Raw genomic sequence first — 13,236 nt, forward strand, 5'->3', positions numbered from 1 at the left:
TAATCACTACTGATGCCTATGAATAAGCTATCTACTTTTAGTTTTATTTCTCCTTATTTTAGTTGATCCGTACAGATTTATTTGTATGTGTATGTGGTGTGTGCACATATAGAATAAATACCGTAACAGCAAGAGTTGCACTTTCTGTAGTTCTGTTTATCAATATCTGAACTGGCTGTCTATGAAGAATAGACTCATCACTCTCTTTTCCTTGCTGTGCTGATGACCAGTTGCATAGTGTAACTAAACACATTTATACTTTCATAGAATGAAGGATATTTACATTTTTATTGCACAGGCTGCATACCATTCATAGCTTTGACCTTGGGTTACTTCTGTTCAGACTGGAACTTCATGGCCAGTGAAAATTTGTAAGTATATGGATTTCCTCAAGACTCACATCAATACTTATCTAGATTTCCTGGGCTTTGTCATTTTCCATTATTTCACATGTCATGTACCTCTACAAACTTATTGCGTTTTCCTTGAATTTGACTTGTCTAGTGTGCTCTTTACCCATGTTCATGTTTTCAGTAATAGAGTAAACCTGTATGGAATGGAAAGTGTGAAAAGTTCAAAGTCTACACTTCCTTCAAACTTATCAAGGTGCTTATCTCAATAGTATTAATTCTTTGTTGCTCTGTCTTTTCATTAAATAGTTTTCTCAGCCACTGGCATGGCAGGCAAATGTTTTATTTCAAACTGTTCACTTGGCCACCAAAGAGACTGCTCTTTGAATTCTGGCACTATTAGCATGTTGTAGAATGAGAAGATATTAATCTTATATATATCTTATACATCTTATATATCAATACCGCATAGACATATATTATGTATCAGATAGTAGGTATTATATGGAGAGTATAAACATCAGGTATAATAAGAATGAGCCAAGTCCCAAAGTAAATAGTTAGACCATGAGTAAAGCAAACAACTTTTTGTGGGTGGAAGTTGACTAGGGTTTGTTCCCCCGATATTTCAATTTTCACACTTTCTAGTTTACTTTTTGGAGAAGAAAATGTATATTCTTGCCAATATCCCCCTACAACTCTTTGTGCATGTCCGTGTGTCCTCTTTGTTCCAGTGGAAAAAAGCTTCAGTAAAGACTGCAATGAATTCATGAAACCCATTCAAACAGAATTTTCTATTTCTAATCTAGTGCATTGGGACTCTTCATCAGTAATTAAAAAATTTAGAAACTGAGTGTTTATATACACATTTGTATGTATAAAATTCTCTGCTTATACAGTTAGAATGGTGTGAGTTTGGAATGTGCTTTTCAGCTATTGCAACTACAGGTTTTCAGAGAATAGTTTGAGCAGCCAAAGCCTGGCAATGTCAAGGCTTCTGTTCTCCTTTTCCTCAGGAAGCCCATGATAAAGCTGGAGTCAGTCGTGCCTTGCCAGATTTTCCTCCATTTCTCATTCTGTTTTGTCAAGTTTTACTAATGCCACTGTACTCTTGTTCTTAAGTGTTGATGGGGCTTACAGTGCTCATCTATGAGTGGTATGGCAGGCTAAACTGAGTGATCGCTAATCTTGTAGCTAATTCTTGTTCAGGAAAAATTTCCAAATGGGAGACTACTTTCCTCAACAGTAATATTTACTTTTTCCCATATACTTTGCTTATTTCAGTTTTATGCTGGGAATACAGAACCTCAATCCATTTGATGGAGACAGAAACACTGAAAATCTTTTAATTCCTTCCTCTGATGCAGTCCACACAGCAAATTCACCTCTGAGCTGCTAGAAGTTGTTATAACGTACATTGGTCCTCAGTCAGCCTGTTGGAGCTCAAGTTGTTCACAGCCTGGGATCCCCAGCAGTTCTTCAGGACAGCTGGTAGGAAAACAGGCAGGTTGTTACAGATTTGTTACAACTTCTTTTTTTCCAAAACATCAATTTTCTGCAACTAGCGTTTTCCAGGGAAAAACTATTTTGGTGGTAAATTGCTGATCTGCTCTAAACACCACCAGCAGGAGAGGTCACTCTATCAGTTTGGCAGTCTTATTACACAGCTATAGCTATGGCCCTCTGAGTCCCAAGCATTCTTTTATGTGAATTGAATTCATGAGAAAATGAGTACATCTTAATGGGTATAATGCCTCAAGTAGGGAACAAGACAGCAGAGTCCGAGTGCCAGTGATACAGATTGGGTATCTACTAAGAGCATGGCATGTTTAAACTGCGAAGTCTCTAGCTGTTTGGAAATACACTCTTTTGATTGAGAACAAAAGCTAGGAGCTGCACAGTGAGGACTGTTGTGGCATGGAGCTATCTCAGAGAGAACCTGATCCTTAGTTAGAACTTGTGCTAATTTTCTTTGTAATAAGAATAGAATCTATTATTTTCTCCTAAAGATAACTTGGCTCTTCAAAGCAAACAGGAGCATGAAATATGGCAAAATTGCTTTAATCACTAATTTAGTAGATAGAAGACAAAGGGAGCAGATCTGTTGTTTTAAGATTATCGTTTTTAATTATGAGAGCTCACAGGTCACATTTCTATTTGGAATCATATTTTAAGTAACCTGCCACTTTGTAAATCTTTAATATTTTAAATTGTGTGTGATTTTCTCATTTGACAATGTTAGCAGCTTAGTCTGGCAGCAGAGCTTATCAAAATCCTGTCTCCTCAGCATTGTGAATTTGTTCACATTCTAAAACTGCATTTTTTATTAAATTAACAAATCAATAGCTAAAAGGATCAATGGGTTCAGTAGCAGCTGGTTTAATCTCAGCAGAAATGGATTGCTGCCAGATTCCATGTTGCTGTTTAAATTGATTCAGCCAGACATCTTTTGCTCAAAAAGTCAATTGTGGTGAAAGAAAAGCATTTTGTTTAAAAATTGTATATAAAATTGGTGGTCCTTTGTGCGTGTGTGTGCATGGACACACACACACACACACACACTACCACCTTTTTTTAAGAGACCCTGGGAAACAGAAATTGCTTTACTCAAGATACCATCTCATCACCTTCGTCTTTTTTTCCAAAGCTGACACTGGTGTTTATAAAAATGAAAAATTATTTACTTTTTTTTTCTGTTTATGTGTTGTTGGTTTTCTGCTCTGCATCTCTAAGCATTTGATACTGCTTTCTATTTTCTCAGTCATTCAGTGTATACATATAATACAGATCATTTTCATTTTGTTGCTGAATGCCAAATGAAAGATAGCTAAGTACATAGTAGGCATTTTACAATCCTTATCACACACCATTAGACACTAATGTACTATAATAATGATCTTGATAATTGCTCTCTCACCTCACAGCACACCTGCGACTTGGATAATACGTTTGCAGATCTTTTTCTTTTATATAAATTATATCTCCTTATCAGTATTACATAATGAAAATTCTGCTATTAATGTCGAATGGTGAACATGTAAAGTACCATATGTAGGACTGTGATTTAGGTGGGCATGTAACATTAGAAATTCCACTATTTGATGAGGCCAGTCTTTGGAGAAATGGATAATATAAATGTTCATTGAATTTTGAACATTTAAGATAGAGGAGTGGACTAGGTCACTTTGTCCAGAGCCAAAAGTTCCCTACATTATTTTTTTTTATGTTAGTGAATCATTTACGGTGGATTTAAAAGGTCATAGGTTATAGAACTTCTGTATCCTCTGGAAGGATCTTTCACAGCTGAATAGCTATTGTTGTCTACATTTTTTTTCTTATAATCTGGACTACACTTTTTCCTTTGTTTTCCTTTTTCTATTTTTAACTTTGTACTGTTACTCCACTAACCTATCACACACCTTATCTTCACTGATTACCTCTTCTGTGTGTTTATATGCTCTACGTATTTGTACACTATTTTGCTCTTCTTCTTGAGTTTGCTACTTAGCCAAGCTCCTCATATTTAGCTATTTTAATCTCTGTTAGTTTCTGCAGCGCAATACATTCTCCTTATTGCTTTTCTTTTAAATAATTCCAACTGCTTAAGCTCTTTCTGGGAAAAGGGTTCTCAGAAATGCAGATATTACTGCAGATAAAGTATCATCAGAACTGTCCATCAAAGTTCCTTGCTCAAGGTTGCAACTGTGCACTTATCCAATGATCTTGTCAAAACCTTTAGTTATAAACTCAAGCTTATTTTTCTGTGATTTCTCACACTTTGATTCAGTGTCATTGTTTTTTGCCACTGACAGCAATCGTCTTCTATGGAATGTTTGTTTCCTAGTTGTTTTTCTTAGTTGCATTAGGCTGGATTGACTTACTCACATTGGGCATCATGAGATGCTCACCTGAACTGCTTGGCTTTTACTAAAACCTGGAGATAAATTATTTATGGTATCATTCAGCCAGGGGAATCTGTAAAAACATCAATATGTCTAAGTGAGAGAAGGAAAGCAGAGAACTTAAAAATGCTTGGAAAGGTACAAGTTAAGTTTTTTCATGTATGCATATTTTAAAGGTAGTGGGTTTACGGGCAGTACATTTTGTGCATTATTCTAAAACGTGATAGAATTTTTTAGAAGAGCCTTTTTGTCCAGTTGAAAAGACATCTGACATAATAAACTTAAGTTCCACAATGCGCATCATGTTAGGATCATGCAAATGATACTTAGAAGCCCAAGAAATTTTTTTCCTCCAGGTATGTGTACTGTCCATTCCTTTTCACGAACAGATTTGAATATTAAAAAATATTTATTTCAATGACAAAAACAATGTGATACGGTAACTGGTCAGTCAAGGAGCTGATTAAAAATAAGTACTTATGGGAAGTAAATGTTTAATAAACATTCTTAATTAAAGAATAGGGTGTCACATAAGAAGCAGGTTAAAAAAAAACAAACCAACACTAGTCTTAAAACAGATAGAGTGAGTTGTAGTTGGCTTTACCAGATATGATAGGGTAAATAAAGTCTTTCTTTTTTCTGTCATTGCATGACACGTAGAGGAGGCCTTCTAGCAGTCTGATGTTGGTCCTTAAGTGGCATCCTTCACCCTCTGCAGCCTTCCAGCACGCTGTGCCCAAGTAGTACAAGAGGGACAAGGGCATCTCCCATCCTTTCATCTCCTCTTAATGGCCTGATTGAGTTGAAGTCCTGTTTACTCACTGAGCAAATCTGGCATTTATTCAATGAGATTAAAGTTTGTTAACCTTTCTTCCTTATTTATCTAATTTTGCTTCAACTGTTTCAGTTTTTGGCACATCAGTTGGACATGTTGCATGCTTTTTTCCCTCCCAAAAGGGGAAAATGACACAGAAGATATCTCACATCCCTGCTACTCTAAGATTTAGGAAGAATCTTTTTCTCCAGGATGTCTTCCCCAACAAAATCAAGCCTTTCACATGGTGGCCAGTTTCCATTCCAACCTCTCCTAATTTCTCCCAAAACCAAATCTGTTGGATCTGAAATGCCAGAGATGAGAGAAAGAAAACGTAGTGACCTTGCTATTAGTGTGTCATATCTGCACAATCTGAGTCCTTACAAGAGTCAAAGTATTTCTGCCTGTTTACTGTTGAGCATCCTTAGATCTGAGATATTCCTGTCAGGAGTTTTCCTTTCTTATTTCTGGGTGCTTTCTAAAATCAGTTTTTCCTTTGATCTCTTATCCCTACTTTACTATGTCCTGAGGCTCAGTCTATCTCTGAGATCATGGAAATCTGCATGAGGAAGGCATTAATTCTGCCATGGTATGACCCAGACCTTTCTCTTTCAGAGGGAGTGCTGTGCTATCTAGTTCAGGTCATCAAAAACCCCGGGACAGAGAATAAAGTAATTCTCCATCCATATGGCTGTTCCCAAGGTCTCATCCCTCAACTACTCTCCTCTAATTCTTCTGAGAATTTATTTCTTATTGCTCAAAAATCCTTCAGCAAAGAAAATGATCACAAAAAGATTAGGAAGGAAGTAGTTATGTCAGTGCTGGCTATCTGGCCCCTGCAAGAGGGAACTCAGGGAACAGTCCTTCTGTTATTTACCTTCCTGTCCATGTAACCACAGGCCTCTTTCTAGAGTTATAGCTGGCCTCAGATGGAAGAGATCTCAGAATTTTTCACCTCTGTGCTTATATTGTTTTTCCCAAATATTTCCAATCATGTGGTAGCAAAGAAGGAGGTTTTTGGGGCTCCTTTTCAATAGCCTGTTTCATTCTTGGGAAATTATCTGATCTCTGCTTGTCTTGTCTCTCCATAGCCAAAATAGTCCAGCCATCTGTTTCTCCATTGTCCAGATATTTTGAGCATTTCCTTGATTTTAAATCGAATATCAGAACCCCCTCAGAAAGGCTTCTGTATTTTGGTAAGCATTATAAGGCAAACTGGTAGCTTGACCCAACTCAGATAACTGTAGAGAATAAAACACAATTGTTGGGCTAACCCTGGAAACATAACAGGCTGTTGCCTAGCACAAAGCTAGTTCCTGAAGGGCTGAAATCCCAAAGGATGTGGGATTTCTCCCTGTCCAGACCTGAATTTATTTTCCTGTTCTTCCCCATCCTCTCTAATTTTGGCAGTAGCAAGTTAAACAAGCTCAATGCTTGGACTGTGCCAGAGTTGGGCCCCATGAGATGGGAGGGTAAGACAATATGCCCTTTATTTTCCCTACTGCAATATATCAGCAGTTACCACAGTTTGGCCTGACAGGCACATCTATCTTCTCAAATCCTCTTCTTTTGAAGAGTCAAGAGGCATTAAGAGGACTTTATTTTGATTTCAACGCTGACATTTTGAACTTCAGACCACCTTTGCTTGAAGATACATCTCACAGCTCATATTGAGCAGCATGGACACAGAAAACCTCTGTTCCACCTAGTGACAAGCCAGCAGATGTCAGAGACTTACTGTTGAGCAGGCAGGTTGATGGAGTGTATGCACCCTTTTAAAGAGTATGAAAGCATCCTAAAACCCCTGGAAATCTCCCAGGCTTCCCAGGGAAAAAAAAAAGACTACCTTTCCATGACAGTCCTGCGACCTTTTGTGATAGATCTCAGAGGTGTCAGAAACATCACTAACAGCTCCATTGCTTTAGGAATTTAGACCTACTTCTAAACATCTCCTTTCATGACAATGTGCTGAAAAACTAAGATCCTCTTCTGTTTTCTGTTTCCCTCTACTCCTTAATGTTTTTGGACAAGGTGTCGTGGTAACATATTACCTGAAGCCAGGCTGGATCCTGGACACTGATACTAAAGAAAAACCATGACTCAATTTACACCTATGCTACCTACCTAGCCCAGTCTTCCCATCTCTTTTCAGCTACCACTTTCCTTTGGCAGAAAAAACTCTGCTCTTCTGGTTCTAGATGTTATCAAGAAGTTTCTTTTTTTTTTAATCAAATGAAAGAGATCTTACCCTTATTTCCTCATGCTATTGGGAATGTAGGATTGACACTCTTCTTCAGAAAGCTGAATACCTATATGTGTAGGTTCATGATAATGACAGTAATTGCAACACCACCATTTCACAAGTGGCCTGGCTTCCACTTAGTCACATTGTGATTACAATTTTTTCATAGAAAGAGCTCAAATATGTTTTAGTCTGTTAACATTTTCAGAACATATTCCCACCCCTTTCACCAAAATTTTTGTAGATTAAGTAGGCTAGATCTTTTCCAATGCTTTGACAAGTAACTGCTGGCTGGCTTGCAGCTCTGTGGAAAGCATGCAGAGCTCCATTTAATCTGCTTTGTCTTCAATTCCCTCGTAGTAGTTTGACCTTAGAATACAGACCTTAAAATTGCCCAGAATTTGGGGTTACGGATGCCCATAGTGTGAACGTGCATATGAACAACACATCCCAAGGTGCCTCCAGTGACTAGTGGGTCATATTCCATTCCTTGATTCCCTCCACAATAAGCTAACCATGTTCTGGGGAAAGGCAGAGCACGGTGTGTTTCCTCCACGTCGTTGTTCAAATTGTCATTACTAGCACCTAGCAATTCTCTTCACTCACCCCAATCCATCACAATATTTCAGTGGGATGGAGAGTGGCAGGCAATAAAATGTCTCCTGGAATATAAATCGGGTCCTAATTTGTTTTTCTCTAAGCCATTATTTCTTGTGTGATGGTATTCTCCCATGTGTTTTAGGCCTGTCAGTCAGTTGTTGCAGGCACTTGTTTTCCTTTTCCAGGTTGTGGTATCTCTGGACCTGGCAGTAACGAAGTGAAACACCTATCAGCTGTAATGCCATGTTAAACCCAAGCAAAATGCAATGCTTGTCACAAACAAAATCTAAAACACAAACTACATTACCAGAAGGGCAAAGTGTTTCACACCAGGATCTAGTTTCAGTTCCCTGGATGTTGATGAAAGAGTGCTCTGAGCTTCCTGCTGACTGGTGGAAGATTAGTTGCTGTGAGACGTTGACTGATGGAATAGGCATGTCTGTGCTTTCCCTGTCACAGCAGAGTATTTTGGGGCAGTAACAAGAACTTCTGTGCTTCAGTGCTGCCTGTATCTATATTACAGATAGCCTGGAGAAAAGGAGGCTGATGGGAGACCTTATTGCTCTCTACAACGACCTGAAAGGAGGTTGTAGAGAGGTGGGGGTCGGTCTCTTCTCCCAGGCAACAAGTGATAGGACAAGAGGAAATGGCCTCAAGTTGCGACAGGGGAGGTTTAGAATGGATATTAGGAAATTTTACTCACTGAAAGGGTTATCAAGCATTGGAACAGGCTGCCCAGGGAAGTGGTTGAGTCGCCATCCCTGGAGGTATTTAAAAGACGTTTGGATGAGGTGCTTAGGGACATGGTATAGTGGTGGTCTTGGTAGTGTTAGGTTTACGGTTGGACTCGATGATCTTAAAGGTCTTTTCCAACCTATAAGATTCTGTGATTCTGTGATTCTGATACAGATATTTGCTTTATAGATGTGCTTTCTGTGCTACTTTTGCTGGAAGTTACATTTACTATTTGCTCCTATACTGCAGGCTGACAGAACAAACCCACCCACTTATTGCTTTCCAGGTGATCAGCTTGTCCAAGAGGGATTGGTTAGTTCTGCTTCATTTGTGAGCAGGTCTTAGATTAAACTTTCTTACAAGATGAGAGCACTCAGCAAGCCACCAATGCTCATGCACTGAATTCAGTCATAGGGAATTTTGTGTTACCACTGGCTATCTAATTATCAAATTGAGATGAACAAAACTGGACTGTAGTGCTTAAAAATAAATAAAAATAAAAACACTAGCTTATATAATAATAAATAAAAATAAATCAAAAACACCAGTATCTGGTACACAGTGAAGAAAAATAAAATAAATTAGGCTAGTTGCTCCTTTACCATAGTAAATTTAGGTTGGCTGGTTTCTTAGCAGAACACGGTTAATATTCAGTGCTAGTACTTACAAGAAGTGTCCAGGTCTCTGCCTATCCTGACAATCCCAAATCATTTCTCTCTCTTTCTTTCTACTGTTTCCACTGTCCTTTGTTACAGAAGACTCCATCAACTGGACCCTCCTCCCTGACCATGAATGCCTTAACCACAGGATGCATCTTCTGCAAGTTCACAATAAATTGACAATATTTTACTAGATTAGTGAAAACAGTTTCTAGTCTATGTTAGTAGGTTTCAAAATGCTTGCAAAACTAAGGATTAGGGTTAGCTAAGAGTTAGGGTTTATATATTATATATTATTATTTATATTTATTATTTGATATATGCTGCATCACCATCTGAACAGGCCTCCTCTGCAATTCGACAGCTGGGCATATTAATGTACATATAAGTGTTCCAGGAACTGTCTCATACAAAGGAAATGCTGGCAGTTGCCAGGTGTTTGTCTCCAGTTAGAAGTACCAACAAACTCTGTTTCTTCCTATTCTGTCCACTCTATTCTCTGTAGAGTCCACAGTCAGGAAAAGGCTGCATTTTTTCCTGTAACACCTTTTTGGCTTTGAAGCCCAAGAGAAACTGTCAGTCATTTGTTCAGGTCAGTTCTATTTCTGTGTGCTTTGCTTGAACTTAATGCAGCAACGAAGTAGAAGTAAAAGCAACTCCATGTCCCTTGAATTATTTTAACGGACTGAGATGAGTGAAAGTTAAGATAGAAGCCATGGAACACTGCATCTGAAATAATGTTCAATTTGTTATAGCATATTAAATCCTGGCCACTGCACTACTAACACTGAACCTGATGGTACACTTGCCAGCTTTGCCCTGCCACTAGGAGGATGCTATTACCTGCTAGCGATATCAGTTTCATTCCATGTTTCTGGTTAGTGCATAAAAGGCCTGCCCAGTAGAATGGCAATTCTGCAGTTTATTTAAAGTCACTCACTTAAGCAGTGAGTTGTTTGGTATTAAGTAATAAAGGATGTATTTCATAAAATATATATTTCATAAAATATAATACTTAATAAAACAAAACCCAGCGCTAACTTATCAAAAAGTGAGTCCAAATAATAATTAGAAAGCAACAGCCCACTCCTATGAAACTGATCATTAGCTCTCCATCATTGCTTTGAATGTGTGGGCATCGTATTTTTTCTTTAAACAATGTGCCAACTGCAGGCTGTGCTAAAATGTATAACCATCTTTTGCAACAGCTTGTCTGGCTGGCTGTGCATAAATTGCAGTGATTCCAGCTGCTTTCTCACTCCACTGTGTATCAAACACCTCACCGTTGCTTCTGTATGTTTTATACAAGAGATGAGAGACAGATTATACTGTTAGTGGTCATTGAAATATTTTCGTAGGCAAACAGACATCTCTGCCTTGGGGATTCTCTTGAGGGTTTCAGAGTCTTCCCTTATCTATGCAGAGAATAACACAAAAAAAGTATCTCTTCATCTTTTTATGGTTTAGGGGTGGCTTTAGAAATCTGGGCAAACTTGCATACATAGACTCAAGGAGCCATAAAGGGATTGCTGATGTTTATGGTGTGAAGAGAGTTCCTCATTTTTAGCTGTTTTTGAAAAGTCAAGTTACTTTTTGAATTATAGCACTTTGCTACTGGCTATGAGGATGGATAATCCAAGAATCTTGATGGTTCCTCACATGTGCCTCAGCAGTGGTGCGGTGTCTCCCCAGCCTGCCTCCCAGGCTCCTTGACAGTTATTGAAGAGGGTGAGAAAGGCACTATTTACATCTTTCACCTCTCTCAGGCATATTAGCTGGCGAAGTCACATTGTCCTGAACAGTGCTCTCATCTTCATGACTACAGTACTATACCGATGTTAAAACGAGCTCTTAGAAATTCAGACAAGGTCTCTTCTTGCTTGCTAGAGGTGAGTTATGACTGCTACTCGTCAGGACTCAGGGACAATATGTCTGTCTTTCCCCAGTGTCCTATGTGTCGATGCACCTGAGGAGTATCAGCATCAAGGATAGGAAAGTGGTTGCAGCCATAATGCAGTATCGGCACAGGCTGAAACTCCAGTCTTTCACAAACACCACAGGAGTCCTTTCCTCTGCCTTGCTGCAACAGTGATAGCTAATAGGGACTCTTTTCTAAAAGCTTTTGCAGAATCTTGTCTTTCTGAATTGAGAATTGGAGTTTAAAGTTCCTCCTAAATGAGTTGGAAGTGGTTCTGATTTCTGAGTCCTCGTGGGCTCCTCATGAAAACATGCAATTTGAGTTTTCAACCAACCCGTTGGGAAACCTTTCGAAATACAGCTCCTGCTTCAGCTTGTTGGGGAGGGATGCTGAAAGCAGTGCCAGCAACACAAGTGAGAGAGTACAAGAGGGAGCACAAAGGTTGCTGAGGTGGCTTAGCTAGCGTGACCAGTATGAACTTTTGGTATTTACATTAATGTTTACGATTAATTTTTTTCCTAACCTCCTGCTAAGCCCTTCAGTGGAAAGGCTGACATTGTGATCTGGAAGCTGATATTGCTGGGTTTGATTAGATTACAGGGAAAGGAGATTTTTCATCTTCCCACACCTCTTGCCAATTAAGATTAAGAGTCTCATAGTTGATTCAAATCTCATTATTCCACAAACATTGTTACAATTGCATGTACTTCAGTTTTGCATTAGAAAGGAGTCTATAAAGAAGCAGCTCTAATATTATGGATGAAATTTTAAAGACTTAATTGGGATCATGACGGAGATACTAGAAGCATTACGAAGCCTAACACTTTATGTACCACTGAACAGAGGTTGCTTCCAGTTTTATATTTCAGAAATATTAAAACTTAGTAACTCACAGACATGCCCTTTCTGTTGGCTTTTTTCTGTTCTTATAGTTCTTGATTGCTGTGTTAAGGCCTTTTTCTGTCTGTATTCAAAGAGGGTCTGAGTTCATTGTTTTCTTCCAAATATTATCAAAAGTGACTGGGAGTCTAACTGACAGGCCTCTTTGTGTGATGTTTGTATGCCTTGAAAGCTTAGCTCTGCTATATAAAAGAGACTGATTAGGATCCATTCTGCAAGTGCAGTATTTATAATATATGATGGAAGAAAGGGGGATTAGGATGGAGAGAGCTTGTAATTAATTCCTATTTATTATAAGTATTGTAGATTATAGATTTGTAGCATGAGCTGATATCAAGCCTAATATCAGAGATGTTGTGTATGTTTTCCCAGACCAATACAACCTGTAAATGAAATTACCTGTAACTCCAGTCTTGTGCCTTTCTTAATCAGACTGCCAGTCAAGTTCCTCTCTGTCAGCTGTGATAGAACTGAAATGTGTACATGCAAATTTATAACTGAGATGAGACTGCTCATATTCATTTCCATTTTTGACCTAAGCTGCTGCTTCCCTTGACCCCTAAAACATTTCTCATTTTAAGAATTACAAATCTAATATGAAGAGGTGGATTGTTATTTCCTATCCTTAGGTAATATAAGAGAATCTTCTCATTTTAATCAATGTTTACATTTAATAACCAAAAAAGAGAGTTCTTTTATCACATAAATGGCATTATGAATCATCAAATGGAAAGACCTCCATTTTGATTTTTCGTTTCTCTGAGTTTTCAAATGAACTTTATTGCAGAAAACTTATACAAATTGGAAGTGAATAAAACAAGTGATCCATGGTGTCACTCTGAAATACATGATATTTGAAATAGATCTGGAAATTGTTAAGCAAAGATAAAATTTATCTATTATGCAGGAATACAGAGTAGATGATCATAGTGATAGTTATCAATGACCATACAGTGCAATTAAAATAACTAAGTTATAACTGAAATATTTTCTAAATGCTATGTCAAAAGGGTGACAAATACTTACATGTTTTTCTAAAACTAAACATTGTATGACATGCATATATGTGATTTTATATATTAAGTGAAAATGTAGATGGCAAGTGTAAGTTACAGT

General features: G+C 38.1%; 1 protein-coding gene across 10 annotated transcripts in view; it reads left to right on the plus strand.

The window, feature by feature from the left end:
- The window catches only part of EPHA6 (EPH receptor A6), a 532,004-nt gene that overhangs the window by 246,029 nt on the left and 272,739 nt on the right, over positions 1 to 13,236 (plus strand). The window contains exon 1 of one of the 10 annotated variants that reach the window (XM_072885282.1): positions 340 to 371. The exons of the other annotated variants lie outside the window; for them this stretch is intronic. The gene's annotated coding sequence lies outside the window, so the exon portion shown is untranslated. Of the gene's footprint in view, positions 1 to 339; positions 372 to 13,236 lie in introns of those variants that run through there. 10 annotated transcript variants of the gene reach the window in all.

This window comes from Ciconia boyciana, chromosome 1 (genome assembly GCF_034638445.1).
Source record: "Ciconia boyciana chromosome 1, ASM3463844v1, whole genome shotgun sequence".
Taxonomy (NCBI): Eukaryota; Metazoa; Chordata; class Aves; order Ciconiiformes; family Ciconiidae; genus Ciconia; species Ciconia boyciana.